Genomic DNA, 17,797 nt, shown 5'->3' with positions numbered 1-17,797 from the left:
CTGAAACAAGAAAAACCCCTGTGTAATGAACGTTGGTGGATTGGTCCCCTTCACAGTAAGGTAGTAAGTTTCATTTACATAGATGTGGAAAAATGAGTATAGTGTAATTTTATGGTAACTATCAAATATTTTTGTTATAAATAGAACCAACACCTAAAATATTTTCAAAATGCATGCTCATTTCAATTGGCTAGATCCAGACTAAGTTAGTCACACATGGGTCAGATTGAAATCAATGTGGAAAATTAGTCAAGGATGCTTAGTCAAGCCATCTGTTAGAGATGCTTTGACTTAGATTCCTGCACTGAGCAAGGGGTTGGACTCGACGGTCTTATAGGCCCCTTCCAACCCTACTATTCTATGTTTCTATGATTCTAGTCATGACAAACAAGTTCCGGTGATTTCAAGTAGCTTGGCTCAAGTCTAAAACAACAGTTTTAGTACAGGAGTCTCTGTAGCAAATCCATGTCTGAGGAGAGATCTGAACCCAGGAAATGCCCATGTTTTTATTCAGTGGACCACAGAATCAGAGCTTGCTGATGATTTTTACTAAAAGGGATAGTACTGTCAAATTATGAAATTTATTTCCAAAGGTGGAAATAAAGTATTTTTATGCTCTATTGTTCATTAACAGTTATCTCTACTACAAATTTAACAATTATAAATGGGAGCTTCTCCTGGACATGTGTAGACAACAGACTAGACTGCAATGCTGTTTCCCATATGAGTGTAAAATGACGCATCTCCCCACTCTAAAATCAGTTTGCAGCCGAAGGGGAAAGGTATACACGCACAAGTTGAAATAAAAACAAGTTTAAAGGACAATCAAAGTAATCAAATTAGACAGTCTTTTCTCAAAGGGATTGGAAATATAGTATTACTAACCGTATACCACTGGGGGGAAATGACACCATCACTCTTCCTTATTTACATATAAAAATATGCATACATACTTGATACATAATAACCAGCTTGTTAATTCTGAAAGCCTGTTTAAAACAACAACAGACTACATGGATCAGGTGGAACCCCAAATCATATTTAAGTGTATGTCTGGGAATCAGTCCTCAAAAACAAGTGATACATTCAAACAGGTTAGGAGATGTTCAAATATACTCTATTTTCTTGTTTACTTTCCATCTTCCATAATCCCCACTTTGTCAAAATGTCTACAGGGAACCCGAATGGAGCAGCTGCAAGGTCCCCAAGGCCAATACATCAGGTTGTTTACAAAACAGTCCTACCACCAGGCAACAAAACAAAACAATACAGTACAACTTGCATTTTAAAACTTGCCCTTTGCTCAAAATATCTTTGGGAATAAGTGAAATATTAGTTATGCATTTAAACCACACACAAAATTAAATCTCACTAAAATTAATTTTAGTCAATGCCCATGTCATTAGTGACACTGTCTTTTGATCAATGAATGTGAATGTTGCTTTGGGGGGAGTGATGAATGACTGATATGTAGCTTCTCAGTATCTTGCTGCCTATTGCTTTTTGGAATCTGACACAATGATTTCTTGGAAGTAAAGAAGAGGTAAAAGTGGTTTATATCATCAACTGGGTCCTACTGAAATACCCTGAAACTATTTCAAAAATAATAGCTTGGAAATGAAAGTAAACCAAGCCAAGTATCTCCTAACAGATACTTCTGTTATTCTTGTGTCCCATAAGATAGCGGGACTCTGTTTTGCCTCAATATATTGTGTAGCTATTGTATGAAGTAGCATAATATACTTCTCTCCCCCCTTTTAGCATTACCATGTTAGCCTGCTAAAATGTGTTTTCTTTTTCTTCTAAGAAACAGAAAGTAGAGATGGTATTGAACAAAGGCAGGATAAGAACGCACTCTCACTCTTCTCACTTATGGCAGTGGTACGTCATAACTTCTGCTTGTACCATTTATGCAGTGTCTGTAGTCACATACTGCCAGGAGGTTAAGAGGGGGACTGGTAAGACACATGAAGAGTCCTTGAGGGCTTGACTACAGTTCATGCTTTATATGTGGAAAGTCCTGACTTCAGTACCTTGTGCTTCCAACTAAAGGATCTCAGATTATAGGACTGGAAAAGTCCCAGGGCCTAAACAAAGGAGCTATAAGTCAAGAGTACACAATAGCAGCTTAGATAATTGGTCTAAGTGTCTGGTGAGGATCCACTACTGGCTGGCTGACAACAGCAGCACTACTAGCCCAAATATATCTTTTTAAAAATTAAGAAGTGGGTCCTCCAAATGCATGTTTGGGCCAAAGGGAGATCCCAAGTCTGACAATGCTGAACACTACTACTAGTTTAAACTGACCACGGTATTAGGTTCAACCTAAACATTTGTCCAGTCAGGCATAATAGAGCTATGCATGATTGGGTTAGGGCACAATCCTATGTGGATACTCAGCAGCCTCCGAACTTGGAGGCTGCCGAGTACCCAGTGCAGCGCAGGAGGCCAGTGGAAGCAATCTTTGCCTCCATGCTCGAGCCACCCTGCATTTCTGCTAGACAGACAATTTTGCCCATCTAGCCTTGGAGGGGGGAAGGAAGGAGGTTGGAGAGGCTATAGGATACAGCATACCACAGCCGCCCTGGTCACATCCCTGCCCCTTGGATAGCCCGCCCCCTTTTCCCAGTCTCCATGCTCTGTTTTGCGAGTGCGGAGAGGTAGGGGAATACAGTTTCCTGACTCTGAGGTTGAAGCCCTGTCTTTAATCTCTGAGCCAGAAAACCCAAGTATCCTATCCCCTCCCCGCCCCCAGATGCTGTCTGGGGGGCATAGGAGTGCTCACTTGTTTGCTTTAGTGTAAGCATGTGTGGCCCCAGTGTGTATTGGGACCATGGCACTCCAGGTGGGAAGGGGATTTAAGCTTTCCCTACTCCAGTTTTTGTCCTGAAATTCCACCTCTCCCACAGAAGGTGGGTAAAAAAAAAGAAAAACAACTTTTTAAAACCGGGGGGGGGGGATTTCAGGATGAAAATGGGTGAAGCTTAAACCCCTCCTACTGTCACCACCAGTAGCCATTCCGGCAGGCTGTAAGAGGGAGATCCTTGCTCTCTGACAAACACTACGTAGCTTTCCAATTGATCCTTGTTAACTACTCCAAATTTACTGGAGGTGACTGTCAAAGTTTATCTAACACCTCACTAATGGATATCTGCATGATATCTGCATGAAAGTACCATTTGCAGTGCAATCTTATTCATGGCTCCTCAGACGTAACTCCCATTAAACCCAGTGGTGCTTACTTCCAGGTACAGGACTGTAGCCTTAAATGTTTTTGCTATCATTATTTCATGCTTAATATAATTTAATTATCTCACTTTTATTTTCAGTGAGCAACATATTTAACACAAAACTGCTAGATAAGTAAATGATCCCAAGAGGGCAACCCCATACCCCAAAAGGCAAAAAATTGGGGGGGGGGGAAGGGCATCACAAAAAGGTGAAGATCTCGGTTCCTTAAGCATTAGGATTTAAGCTGGCTAGCAGACTGATACTAAAAACTATGAACTATAAATAAATATTTATTGGATATTTATTCCAACTCTGGATACAGATTCCAACTCTGTTTTTTTATTAGCTGAAACTGTATTCCAGATGTTGATGCCTTAAACAGCCCTTCCCAGCCTGGTGCCATCCAGATGTTTTGGGCAACAGCTCCCAGGATCCCTGACCATTAGCCATGTGGTTGATGGGGGTTGAAGTCCAAACCATATGGAAGACACCAAATTGGGGAAGGCTGCCTTAGAAGTAAAAATTGCCTTAGCTATGCAAACACTGAAAGTTGAAGCAAAAAAAGAAACAATGCTGAAACAATGACTCCTTGTGTATTCAGAATTTTGTCCATATTCTCTCTTCTTTTCACTTCCTTTGGAAGCAAAGTCTTTTCTTTCTCTGCTCCATATTAAAATCCAAAGGTAGTTCCCAAAACACACAAAAAAAACATTGGTAGCAGTGGTAGTTCATATTATTTTTTATGATTATGATTAAAATGATGATGATGACTGGAAACAACAAAACATTCCTCCTCATTTTCAGAAGTTTTCCAGTGATAGGCAGACCATTCTGCTAAATGGTTATCCTATTTTCTCCCTCAGCACTGTTGTGTGCCATTGCAGAAACACCTGATACACACTGTTTTTTTTAATTTGATTTGGATTTTCTGAATATATATTTTTTGAATATATCATTAAATATATGTAATTTCATTTCCCCCTCTGTGTTGTGAGGGTTTTTTCTTAATTGTGAGTTGTTAAGTGCCATTCAGCACTGGTTTCATAACTTATCACATATTGTACTGGGGATGGGGGGGATAAGTATGGCGTAGCACATGATGCTACAGTACTGAGTATGCTACCTCCTAAACCCCTTAATTTCAATAGGCAATGCTCATGAATAAGTATTTTAGGTTTGGAAGTATAGGGCGCATTCCGTCATCTCTTTAAGCCGTAGTGGCTTAAGAAATTACTCACAGTGGCTTATTTTTGCAGTAGTCCAAAATGCCCCACCACATGACCGGGCGAATGGTGCGTAGCTTATTACGCTTCTGTGCCTAATCTGACCCACCCTCCTGCCCCTTGTCTCACGGCAGTCCTCCCTCCTGCCCGAGCAGTGGTGCTGTTTCACTCATTCATTACATCTCTACAAGGAGCCAAATCCTGGTCTGCACCAAAAAAGGAAGTGGGCACATATAAACCCTTGGAAGTGGGATCGGGACTGAACTTCATACACAGCCTCTCCTAGTCAGGAGGCACCTGATGCACCATCAAAACCCTGTGCTATTACCACAGAGGAGGGATAATTCTGGGTGCACAAAAAAGTGGATGGAGGCTATAACACCTTGGGGGTTTGCAGGCTCTGGCCCAAACTTCATACCCAGCTGTAACACTCTTTCCCTTATTCATTAATTGCACTTTAGCACTTCAGTGAAAAGATGCTATAATTCTTCTTTCGCTATAGCGAATTATCAAACCAATTTTTTCTTCCATAATGAATGTACATGCATGTGTTTTGAGAACAAAAATCTGTAAAAAAGAAAAGAAAAAGAAGTCTATGTTTTTGGACTTTGAATGAGTTTGAGCTAATTTAAGGTAATTCTGGAAGTAGCTATTCCCCACTTTGGTAAGAATATAGTGCTTAAATTCATTGTGTGCACACAACACCTCTGGTTAAAGGCCCCTTTAGATCTTCGTTGGCCATTACTCATGAGTTGCATGTCCATGTGAATGAAAGCACACAACAACAAGATTCCACATAGTTAAGGAATGGGACCAGAAATGCATGTTTTGGGGGTTGGCTCATTGACAAAACCTTAAATCAGGGAATACTTTATATAAATGTGGAACATTCCCATGAATTCTAGATGAGCAACCTTCATATATAAAGGTCCTTTCCAAGGATTGGATAAAAGCCTCTGCAGTAAACATCCAGATGTTGGTATTCAATCCTCTATAGTATTGAGGCCTGAGAGATCTCATGTATATCTAAAAAAAAAAGGTGGTGTGCAGTATTTCATAGAAATAGTCATAGGTTTAAATAATATTTATGAAGTACTTTAATACCTCAGACTGAAAGCATTATTGCAGCTCAGGAGCCTATTATAAAGGATCTTTTGGGAGATGGCAGTCAAAAAGCAATGGATGTGTGAATGGATTGATTTGGTGGTACAAAAATGGGTCCTCAGATACTCATCTTAGTCAGTCAAAATATCTTTCCAAACAAGTAAATGCCATTTTGGAACTTATAAACACATTACCTTTATGGCCAAGAAACGCTTCAGTCATCTCTTCAAGATCCCTCTTTTTATTGTTACAGTAAAACCTTTTGTAGCAGGTTTTCAATTTCTTATCCTTTTAATCTTTATTGTGAACCCATCTCAGTCACTTGTCAGGCTCTCTTTAGAACCAATGACAACAGCAATGCCACCAAAGGCTAACCTCCTGAACATTCAGCATTCCCGGCATACAACGCAAGCATGCCACATCCCTGTGGTTTTCTTTATCTCCCAGGAAAGTCAGCCAAAGAGCACCTCTACCTCCCATGTGATTTTCACTGTTGCCGGTACAAACAAGAAGTACACAGAGGAAGTATTTAACAAGATACAGTTCCTACATACTGGCAGTAGAGGTAACATTCACAGCCATTTGGTTACAAATTTCTATGTATAATGCATCTGGAGGGCAAGTCTTTTCCCAACTCAGTTTTCATGCTTTGTTCAGGCAACCCTGCTTTGGGGGGGGGGGGGGAATCTAGTCATTTATCATCCATGTCTTCTTCCTCTGGTATCCAGATTTATCATTCTTCACCAGTAAATTATTTATCCTTCACATTTAGCAAATTAAGAAAAAACCCAAACTGATGTAGAAAAAAAGGAATGTTTGAATAATTACACAACTTCCCTTGCAAAGAATTAAAAAGACAGCCTAGCCCTATGAGCTGATTGGTGCACAGTCTCCCAGACCCAGTTTTACATAATACACTGGGAGTGAGAGGGAGCACACTTTATAAGATCCTCACACCATGTTGTCCAATTATTATACCTTTGCAGTCTTTTTTTTTTTTTAGATAGAACTGGTGTAGGGTAGTGGTTAAGAGACTGGAGCTATGAATCTGCAAGTGTCCGGTTCAAAGGTCACCTATGCCACAAACTCACTAGGTGGCTTTAGGCAAGTCTCTCTCTCTCTCTCTCTCTCTCTCTCTCTCTCTGTCTCTCTCAGCATCAGTGTTTGCCCACTCACAACATCTGCAATATGGGACAAAAATAATACAGCTTTACAGAGTTGTTATAACGATTACAATTAGATAATGTATACATAGTACTTTGAACATCTGAAAGCACTATACAAATGTTGTTGTTCTTTATTATTTCTTCACCTTTTATAGTACAAGTAACAGGCATCACCATTGTCAATGTTTGTTTTCAATATCTGCAATGGACCTCACTCCCAGGTGAGGGTACACGGAAATGCAGTCTTGAAACCAAAAGATCAGGCACAGTGGTGGCCAATTCCTGGAACATCAGTGTAGAGAAAAGGACTTCCCACTCCAGCGACCTGGCATAAGATGTTTAAATGTGCAGATCTTAGAATTCCAGGGCCTTGCAGGAACAATGGTAAGGTACACAAACACTTTATACCCCAACCACTCACTGTACTGAAAGTTATTTTGGAGGGACTCATCTAATTCCTTAGTAATTCTTGAACTCTCATTGAGTTAATAAAAGTTACCACATACATACATATAGAGTGTACTACACCTCCCACTAAAGGCAACATTTCCACTGATATAATCGATCTGGATTGTTCCCAAAGTGTTTTCTTTTTTCCATTAATGTGTTTCTTTGTCTTGTTCAGTGTCCAATCAAATAAAATGGCGTATACTAAAGTAACCCCACAAGGCAGTATGCATGATGTAACAAGAGTCTTCTTATCTACTGAGCACTTCAGCTCAAAAGCTGAACGTTTTATGTTCCCCTGCAGCGCACAGGGATCCAGCTGGTTTGGCCAGACTATGAAAATAAGGTTCAAATGACCAAATGCAACTGCAGCTTTAAAAGTAGAGACCAAACCAGACACAACAAACCACAGGACAGTCAGCTTAACTTGTCATAATTCATGTGCGTGGAATCTGACTGCAACAGTTTTTGCCGAGTGCTAAATTTCTGCCACTGGCACATTCCATACAGGGCATCAGATTTTGAAAGGCTGCTGATAAGACTATTTCTGGTTACAAGGCTAGGAGCTGAGTTGTTAATTGTTATATACATATTCTACTGTACATATACATTGAAGTTGCCAGATTGTTGTGTGTGGATATGATATTAAGACAATTATAGAAGACTTGGTTCAGGGCGTGACTAATGCACAGAAAAAAATGGATGTTGCTATTCCCACACCGCAGTACAAAGAAGATGAAAGGTTACCAAATGAGGACAAACACTTACCACATAGGAAGCTGCCTAATACTGGGCCTAGGGGATGTATGAGAAATTCGTTTCAGTTCATTTTTCATCTGGACTTTACCCAGCTCACACCTTCTAGACTGAACACGGATTCAGATGCAAACTGCAGTTGAAGTCCGTACATTTCCGAGCCTGCAAACTGATTTGCAGACGAAAAAATGTGTTCAACAGTATGCATACATTTGAAAAATGAACATGAAAAAATGCATACTTTTAAAAAGTGCACACTTTAATCAACGGCAGAAGAATGTGTACATTTCAAAAATGTACATAACTGATGCATGCTTTTGGAAAAATACACATGAAAATACACACAGATTTTCATAGGAAAAGAAAAAAGCAAAGTTTGCAACTGGAACAAGTTTCAAGATGGAATTCGGAGAATTTTGGCAAGCTTGAGTTTGCTGATTCGCACATCCCAGCTGAGCCACAGTGCTGTTCCATCTAGCTCAGTACTGACAGGTAGAACTCTCCACGTTTTCAGGCAGGAGTCTTTCCCAGTCCTACCAGGGACTGAAACTGGGACCTTCTGGATGAAAAGAACTAAGCTATGGCTCTTCCACAATTCTGGTTTTAGTTTCTTAAAATGAGCACATGCAAGAGTTGAGCTCTGTCCACTTGACACAAAACTGTGTCAAAGTGAAGGACGGGATGAGGGGCTGAACTGGGATCTTTCCAGACAGACCATACACCCTGATACTTTACCCCATTAATAAAATTTATTTTTTACTTATTTCATTTCATTTCTATATCACCCAATAGCTGAAGCGCTCTCAGCGGTTCACAAAAATTAACCTGTTGGCCCAGTTGCTGTGGTATTATTTCTGTGTTATTTCCAGGAACTACCCTTGTTTATAAAAGGCTCCAGCTGGGGTCTTTTTCTCCCTGGAATCACATGTCATACAATCTCCAGTTCTAAGACTGGTTCTCCTTGACCCTTGGTGGCTATATAAACTATATATTCCCAGGTGAACTCCGACCTCTTGCTTGATCAGCAACTGTTATCAGGCTAATTTAGCTCTATGTTTCCTCTGGGATCCTGTTCCTGCCTTCTTTAATCCAGCTTAGCCTGATCATACCCCTTCCTGCCTCTTAACCCCACTGGTTCTTCTATCTGTGTTTCTGCTTTACTTATCGCCTTTAAAATGATAAACCCATATTTAGCATTTTACTATTCATATTACCTGTGCTGTCTGTTCTTGCTGCAGTGGCAAATCAAATAATGCATCCGTTTCTTCAGAAGAAAAACTTTACCATTATCATCCTCTTATTGTTGGTGAAGGTCAGTTTCAAATCCCATTTTATTCAGATTACTTCTTTTTATACTTCAAGAGTAAGAAAAAACACCTTGGCTAGATAATCAAAATTATACTTCTCTCCAGGTTTTATATTGTTCATAAAAGAATTAACATTGTTCATACCTACATTACTACAGAAGAACTATACAGGAAAGATCTGAATGTCCCTGATAGCCATGATAGTGCGGTCACTGAACTTGAGCCGGACATCCTCGAGAGTGAAGTCAAGTGGGCCTTAGGAAGCATTAGTAACAACAAAGCTAGCGGAGATGACAGTATTCCAGCCGAGCTATTTAAAATCCTAAAAGATGATGCTGTTAAAGTGCTGCATTCAATATGCCAACAAATCTGGAACACTCCACAGTGGCCACAAGACTGGAAAAGGTCAGTTTACATTCCAATTCCAAAGAAGGGCAACGCCAAAGAGTGTTCAAACTACCGCACAATTGCGCTCATTTCACATGCCAGCAAGGTGATGCTCAAAATCCTACAAGCTAGGCTTCAGCAGTATGCGAACCGAGAACTACCGGAAGTACAAGCTGGGTTTCGAAGAGGCAGAGGAACTAGAGATCAAATCGCCAACAGTCGCTGCATCATGGAGAAAGCAAGAGAATTCCAGAAAAACGTCTATTTCTGCTTCATTGACTACGCTAAAGCCTTTGATTGTGTGGATCACAACAAACTGTGGCAAATTCTGAAAGTGATGGGAGTACCAGACCACCTTACCTGTCTCCTGAGAAACCTGTACGAGGGTCAAGAAGCAACAGTCAGAACCAGACATGGAACAACCGATTGCTTCCAAATTGGGAAAGGAGTACGACAAGGCTGCATATTGTCACCCTGCTTATTTAACTTATATGCAGAGTACATCATGAGAAATGCCGGGTTGGATGAATCAGAGGTCGGGATTAAGATTGCTGGGAGAATTATCAACAACCTCCGATATGCAGACGATACCACCCTAATGGCAGAAAGCGAAGAGGATCTCAAGAGCCTCTTGTTGAGGGTGAAAGAGGAGAGTGCAAAAGCTGGTTTGAAACTCAACATTAAAAAAACGAAGATCATGGCATCTGGCCCCATCACTTCCTGGCATATAGAAGGGGAAGAAATGGAAGCAGTGACAGATTTTACTTTCTTGGGCTCCAAGATCACCGCAGACGGTGACTGTAGCCATGAAATTAAAAGACACCTGCTCCTTGGGAGGAAAGCTATGGCCAACCTAGACAGCATAGTAAGAAGCAGAGACATCACCTTGCCGACAAAGGTCCGTCTAATCAAAGCTATGGTTTTCCCAGTAGTAATGTATGGCTGTGAGAGCTGGACTATAAGGAAGGCTGAGCGCCGAAGAATTGATGCTTTCGAACTGTGGTGCTGGAGAAGACTCTTACGAGTCCCCTGGACTGCAAGGAGGTCAAATCAGTCCATCCTAAAGGAAATCAACCCTGAGTGCTCATTGGAAGGACAGATAATGAAGCTGAAGCTCCAATATTTTGGCCACCTAATGCGAAGAGAAAACTCCCTGGAAAAGACCCTGATGCTGGGAAAGACTGAAGGCAAAAGGAGAAGGGGACGGCAGAGGATGAGATGGCTAGATAGCATCACGGATGCAATGAATATGAACTTGAGCACGCTCCGGGAGAGAGCGCAGGACAGGAAGGCCTGGCGTGCTATGGTCCATGGGGTCACGAAGAGTCGGACACGACTGAACGACTGAACAACAACAACAACATTACTACAGTTGTGTTATAAAAATGGAATTCCAGTGTCAGAAGAGTTGATCAAAAATATTATGAAGAAGGCTGAACAGTATAGGAGATTGATTAAACTCTCAATTCCATTATAATAAACCAATTCCATTATAAATAAATAAGCATGTTACACTTCTGTGATACAACAGGACATTGGATTAAAAATATTTCCAAAATAATCCAAGACCAATGTAAGTGTGAAAGGATCATCACATTCACAAGTCACTTTCTTTAGCACGTGCATAGCCATTTCAAAAGCATAGTTGTGTGTGTGTGTGCATGTGCTTGCCCTGTAAGAGAACTTCAGGAAACTGGTAACACATCACATTACAAAAATATAAGATGTCTCAATTAGTTTTTTAAATAATACAATTGCTGGGGCTGGGGAAAGTGGTAATGCCTGGACACTCAGTTTTATTCCCCTCCTTTATCCTTTAATCAAGCTTGAAACTGCTTTTTCTGCTTGTTCCATTACAAGTGTAAAAATGCGGATTCTAACCCAATGTTTTTTTGGCTTGATTTATCCTCAAATATTTGTACCCCACCATCAGGGTTGCATTTTTTTTATTTTTCAGGATGTTTAGTACTAGTAGTAGTATCATATAGTTACACCGCAGATCTGGTAACCAATTCACAGATCTAGTAACTACTTTCAGCAGCTGTTGAGAAATGATGGTAGTTTCATATTCATATAACATACTCTCAAAGACTTATGGAAGATACCAAGTCTAAAATCCTCTATGAAGAGAGTAATCCTATGGCCCCTAGACAGCATCTAAGGCTTTTTCAGGGGTGGCCCCACAGGTCTGGAATGCTCTTCCAAGAGAAGCACACCTAATTAACTTTTCAGGGACAAGCTAACATGTTCCTGTTCTCCTAGGCTTTTTTAATTGTTTAAAGTCTTTTTAAATATTATAGTATTTTTGTGTTTCATTATCCTAGTCCCTGCAATGTGGTTTCACCTCCTATACCTGTGTGAAGGTTTGAGGCCTACAGAGGCAAGGAATAAGGTCAGGCCAAGAGCCCTGGAGTTTTTTGTAGGGAGGGGGTATCCCTGAGAGGAGTAGTTTCATTTCCCCAGTTAAGTATCATTTCTTCAGGCTTGAGGCAGTACTGTCAGTTTTGCAGGAGGAGGGTATAAAAAGAGAGAGTCAGAGCAGTAAAAGCAGAGTTGGGAATACCAGAGCCTGAAGAGAGAGCAAGAAGCAGCAGCCTAGAGTACTCCAAGTACATCTACGGTAAAGGAACTTGCATTTGTGCAACTTTTATTTTCTCTTAATGCCTTTTGTGTCACTCAGCTCTATCGTGTAAATACCTTTAGTTGTGATTTGCTTGCTTTAATTTACCAGTAAACTGTTAAGTTTAGTAAACTAAAGCTTCGGGTGGTTCTCCAACTATGGACTCTCCTGGACAGAGATAGCTTGGCTACAGTGGTACAGGCACTAGTAATCTCAAGAGTGGATTACTGCAATGTGCTCTATGTGGGGCTGCCCTTAAGGCTGCTCCAGAAGCTGGAGCTAGTGCAGAATGCAGCAGCTCAGCTGTTGTCGGGAGCTGCCCCTTTCCAGCATGTAACTCCTGTGCTGAGGGAACTACACTGGCTGCCTATTTCTACCGGGCCAGGTTTAAGGATTTAGTACTTGTGTACAAAGCCCTAAACAACTCAGGACCAGGATACCTGAGAGAGCGCCTTCTCCCTTACCAACCTGACCAGTCACTGAGGTCATTGGAGGGCTTGCTCCTGATGGTTCCACATGTCCTTATGGCCCGAATGGAGTTCACCAGGAGAAGAGCCTTCAGCGTGGCGGCCCCCTTTCTTTGGAATTCCCTGCCCCTGGAGGTCAGACAGACAGGCACCAACACTGCGTTGTTTCTGGCACCTCCTGAAAACAGCACTCTTCCAGGAGGCATTCCTTAATTGACCAGTTACGGTTTTTATTGGGATTGTGTTTTTAAACAAGTGTAATTTTAATGTGGTGTTTTAATCTTTCTATGCTCTTACTGTTTTCTCTTCTGTGTTCAACACTCCGAAATCTGTTCTAAATATGGAGCAGTATATAAATACTGTAAATAAATGAATAAAATAAATAATCTCTTGTGGTTAAACTCTGTATCTAGAGTGTCAAACACCACATGTCTACAGCCTAAACCCCACATTATTGGGAATGTGGGGAAGGTATTTTATGCTGTACTGACATATTCATAAGTGTTATTGTGATTTTATTTGTTGCATTATTATTGTAAAATGATATATCATTTTATGAGGTGTTTAATATTCAATAAATAAAATGGGGGGGAACCTTAAGCATATTTTTCTATAACCTTTATATGGATTACAGTGGAAGAGTATACTTTGTATCAAAATTTCCCTTGAATTACTGCCCTATGTTAGCAATATATTTTCACTCATTTTCAGTTTCCCAAGTTGAAAGACTCAAATTAAAAATACAGAGAAATATTCAATAGCTGCATTGGTTCTCAGTCTGTTTCTGGGGCCAATTTCAAGCGTTGATTACTTTTAAAGCTTGAAATGGCAAGGACCCAGGATACCTTAAGGACTCTGTCCTGTAATTCCAGTCTATTTCTGCCCTGATACCTGTTGAACAGGACCTTCTCCATGGCTCAACTATGACGGAGATCTAGTTGATGGGGACAAGAAAAAAAGCCTTCTCAATGGTCATCACCAAGTTATGGAATTCTTTTTTCCATGAGGTTCAGTTGGCTTCTTCTCTTGCTATGTTCTTCCAGATGGTAAAACTTTTTATATTTCAGCAGGCCTTTTATTCTAGGACTCTTATACCAGCAGATAATTTCCTCTCCGACGTCTTTGCTATCTGTTGAACCTGTCTCTTTTTATCATATTGTAATTTTCATGGAATGTTATTGTATTTTATAAATGGTCTTAATTGCTGTAAGCCGCCCTGTGGGATGTGTATGGATAAATATCCATTTGTCCAGTTTTATTGCTCCTGTTAATTGGCCGACATGACCTGTGATTCCTCCCTCTTATATCCTTATCAAATGATGGTATCTGAAAAAAAAAATAGCCATCATATACTTCCTGGATGACTGACAGTTAAAATCGCTTTACACTTTGAATTTCATTCAGCGTACATGGCATGCGAATGAAAACAAAGGTAATGCAAATTAAGGTTTTAAAAGTTTTAGCGTAACTGAACAGAAGAAGCACAAGCCCTCGAGAGAGGTCTGGGAAATTAGTAAGTTTTCTATTTTAAAAAGCTACTGGAAGTTCTCCAGTAACAACAGAAACCCAGTTGCTAATTAGACAAACAGAAGCACTCTATTAATATCTACTACAATGATACAGACATTTGACTAGGCAATGAAAAAAAAGTGCCACAGGCTGGACTCCTCTGCCCCTTCCAATTCCAAAAGGAATGCCTGAAAAGGGGAATCACCCAAGTGGGTTGGGTGAGCTGGAAAGGCCTGCTTCCCTGAAGGCCTCCTGGTTGGTACCTGTGGATCACTAGAACCTGGGCAACAGCTAGCCTGTACTGCAGCCTCTTACTCGCTCCAACTCAGTATGGTTTGGTGTAATCTTGGCTATGTTATAGGCCTGGCCACATGGACTGGGGCTTCTCAGGGTATGGGCTCGCTCTCGCTCTCGCTCTCTCTCTCTCTTTCTTTCTCCCATGCCTCTTTGTCCTCCCTCTTTTGTTTCTGAAATTGCACACACACATGGCTGTCCACAGGGATTCAGTTCCCTCCAACATTACCCCTGGAGAGCCATAATCTCCAGATTCCCAACTTTCTTAAAAAAAAAAAAAAAAAAAAGCAAGTCTCTAGCACTTCTAGGCCCCAAGATATGAGCCAAAACATATAGCCACTATTTTGCCCATTTGCATTGTGAGAAACTAGCCTGCTCCACCTTTCTTTTTTTAGCCAATGAATGAAGTCATCGCAATGGCTAACACACCCACTACTGAGTCTCGGCAGTACTGGGTCTAGCAAAAAACCAAACGTAGCAGCAAAGACAGGAGTTCATGATCTTTCTAACTCAAGTCTTGTTAATAAGTTTTCCTAAGTTTATAAACATTTAAAAAATTCCCTGACAATGTGTACAGATAAAGTTCATCATTATTATACCCATACTGCAGGAGGCAGGGTTGTGGCTGAGAAAGTGTGGACTGCACCAGTCCTTCACAGTACACCAGTGTTGTTATTCCCATTTTGCTGGATGGGAAAATGGAGGGGGGTGTACAGTAGTGTATCATATCTTTGCAGTGTAGTCCAGTGTTATCCAGTCTACTGCTGTGTTGGTGTTTTAGGGAAATGCAGATGGGGCTGTGAAGTTGATTGTAGCAGCAGTGCAATTTATTAAGGGCCGGAGGGGGTTGTTATGATATATGTAGCTTTAAGAAAACTGCAATTTTTAGCTCTTGCAGTAGGCCCAAGTGGAGCCCTCCCCACCTCTCTCTTAGTGCAGGCCTTGAAGCTGAGACAGTGTGTCATGGAGCTCCTCAGAAGTTAGAATTTTCTCATGTATTGAAGTAATAAATAACCCTATTGCAAAGGCACCTGAATCTATGGTGTGTTACCTACAGAGTAGAGCCTGGAGTAGACCCAAGGAGTGGACTGCAAGTTGAGCAGGTCATGCCCTTTGTTGTTGTTCAGTCGTTAAGTCGTGTCCAACTCTTCGTGACCCCATGGACCATAGCACGCCAGGCCTTCCTGTCCTCCACTCTCTCCCAGAGTGTGCTCAAGTTCATAGGCATTGCATCGGTGATGCTATCTAGCCATCTCATCCTCTGCCATCCCCTTCTCCTTTTGCCTTCAATCTTTCCCAGCATCAGGGTCTTTTCCAGTGAGTTTTCTCTTCGCATTAGGTGGCCAAAATATTTGAGCTTCAGCTAGGTCATGCCCACTCCCAATATTAACCACACCCTTCACACCTGTAGCACCACTGGCATAGGAGAAAGGAGACAGGGAAAGAATTGAGAACCATTACACAGGTGAGAGGAGTCACAGAAAGACTGAGAATATTGCTTCTCAGTCACCAGATCTACCAGAAATGATAGACCTGTTCTCTGAAGCTATGAGATCTTAAAAAAAAAAAAAAAAAGTGCAACCCTACACAAACTGTGAAGTTCCTGGAAAAACATGCAATTCCTAAAGAACATTGCTCCGGTTCAAAATTCAAGCAATGCAAATGTTCTGTTGTTAGCTGGTGTAAAAAGTGGCTGATAACAATGTGAAAAGTGAGAGTCAGGGCTCCTCGAGAACCCTGATCAAGCATGCCCATTTCTCCTGCCACTCCTAAAGACACTCCCCACAGACTCAACTGCTACTCTCTAGAGCTGCCTTGCCCAACCTTGTGCTCTCCAGATGTTTTGGACTTCAGTTCTCATCAGGCCCAGCCAGCATGGACAATAGTCAGGAATACTGAGAACTATAGTCCAATATCATGGAGGGCAGGTTGGAGGAAAGTATTCACCACTGCTTCAAAGATGAAGGAAATCATTCCAGGCAAGTCATGTGAAGTTGTCAATGTTATGCTACGGGCAGTGATGCTGTAAAATAACCAATATGATATTCTTAAGAGAGCTGTACTGTGTTCCTGCAGTTGAAGTTCTTTTCTCTTGTTCCTGGGTGTTATTTATCCCAAATAAAGTTTTGTTGGAGTTCATGACGCTTCTTCAATATAACACTCTTCTGCATTAGTGCAGCTCCATTCCCAGGATCATCTACTACTCTGAATAGGCTTCTAAATGTCATGGAATATGACGCTAAGCAACAAAGCTACACAGAAGGAAAGCACACAGGTGTGTTACTGCAGCACATGCCATGTGTGCAAATTATAACCACAAACTACTGTGCACTGCAGCTTTACCCCCCAAACCCCACCCTGGAAAAATTCCTGTGGACACCCATGCACACACACACACAGGTAATCTGATCTGATTTTCAGTAAGACTAAGGATTTGTTCAGCAGTGCTATAATAACCACATCAGGTCACAAATAAATATTATTCAGCCAGCAGACACTTCAGCATGCTTTACAATTTTATGCAGATTCATGTTATAGCAAATAGCACAATAACAAAGTACGACAGAAATGCTGCCTAGTCATCAGAGACAACAGCAAAATAAAGTAACAATGCAACATGTATTTGTCCAAAATGGCCTGAGGGGCTCCTAGGTTTAGCAACCAAACTTGTATAAGGATTATATTATCATGCACTAGGCTTTCCCATTTTATTAACCATCAGTGAAACATCTATTGCACTGAGTATCAGTAGATTACACATATATAGCTTTCAAAAACAAGTTATGTATGAAACTGCCTGACCAATCTTACCTTCCTAGCTGTCCACTTAGTCCCAGAGTGCAACTAGCATATGTTTAATTAAGTAGTGTTACCTAAGCAAGAGTACATTATCAACATGTACTCTGTGTTCTCTCTACCATCACAATGTAAAAATCAAGGAAGTGTTACAATGACGTATGTGTGTGTGTGCGCACGCGCATGTGTGTGTGCTCATGTGCATGGAAAGTACATCCCTCTTGAAATTCATGAAGTTACAATGCAATATAGAAAGTTCCGGAAGGATCTGAAAAGAAGACAAAAGCAAATAAGCAGCTCAAGCGTTTCTGAAAATGAACTATTCCATTAAAAAAAAATAGCCTATTATATTGTCACCTAAAAGGAAACAATGATTTTTTTTCTTTCCCAAATTGTACAGTTAACCCATTAAAATCATTGCAGCTGGGAAAAGCAGAATAACTGGCTTCAAAAAGGAATTCTGTAACAATGGCAACACCCAGACGGACTC

General features: G+C 40.9%; 1 protein-coding gene across 37 annotated transcripts in view; it reads right to left on the bottom strand.

The window, feature by feature from the left end:
* FOXP1 (forkhead box P1) overlaps positions 1-17,797 on the bottom strand; it is a 724,900-nt gene that overhangs the window by 628,435 nt on the left and 78,668 nt on the right. The window lies entirely within an intron of this gene.

This window comes from Heloderma suspectum, chromosome 2 (genome assembly GCF_057233095.1).
Source record: "Heloderma suspectum isolate Gila_16-S chromosome 2, 16-S_ref, whole genome shotgun sequence".
In the NCBI taxonomy this organism is placed as follows: domain Eukaryota; kingdom Metazoa; phylum Chordata; class Lepidosauria; order Squamata; family Helodermatidae; genus Heloderma; species Heloderma suspectum.
The sequence above is the reverse complement of the archived record's forward strand: the minus strand, read 5'-3'. Positions and strand labels throughout refer to the sequence as shown.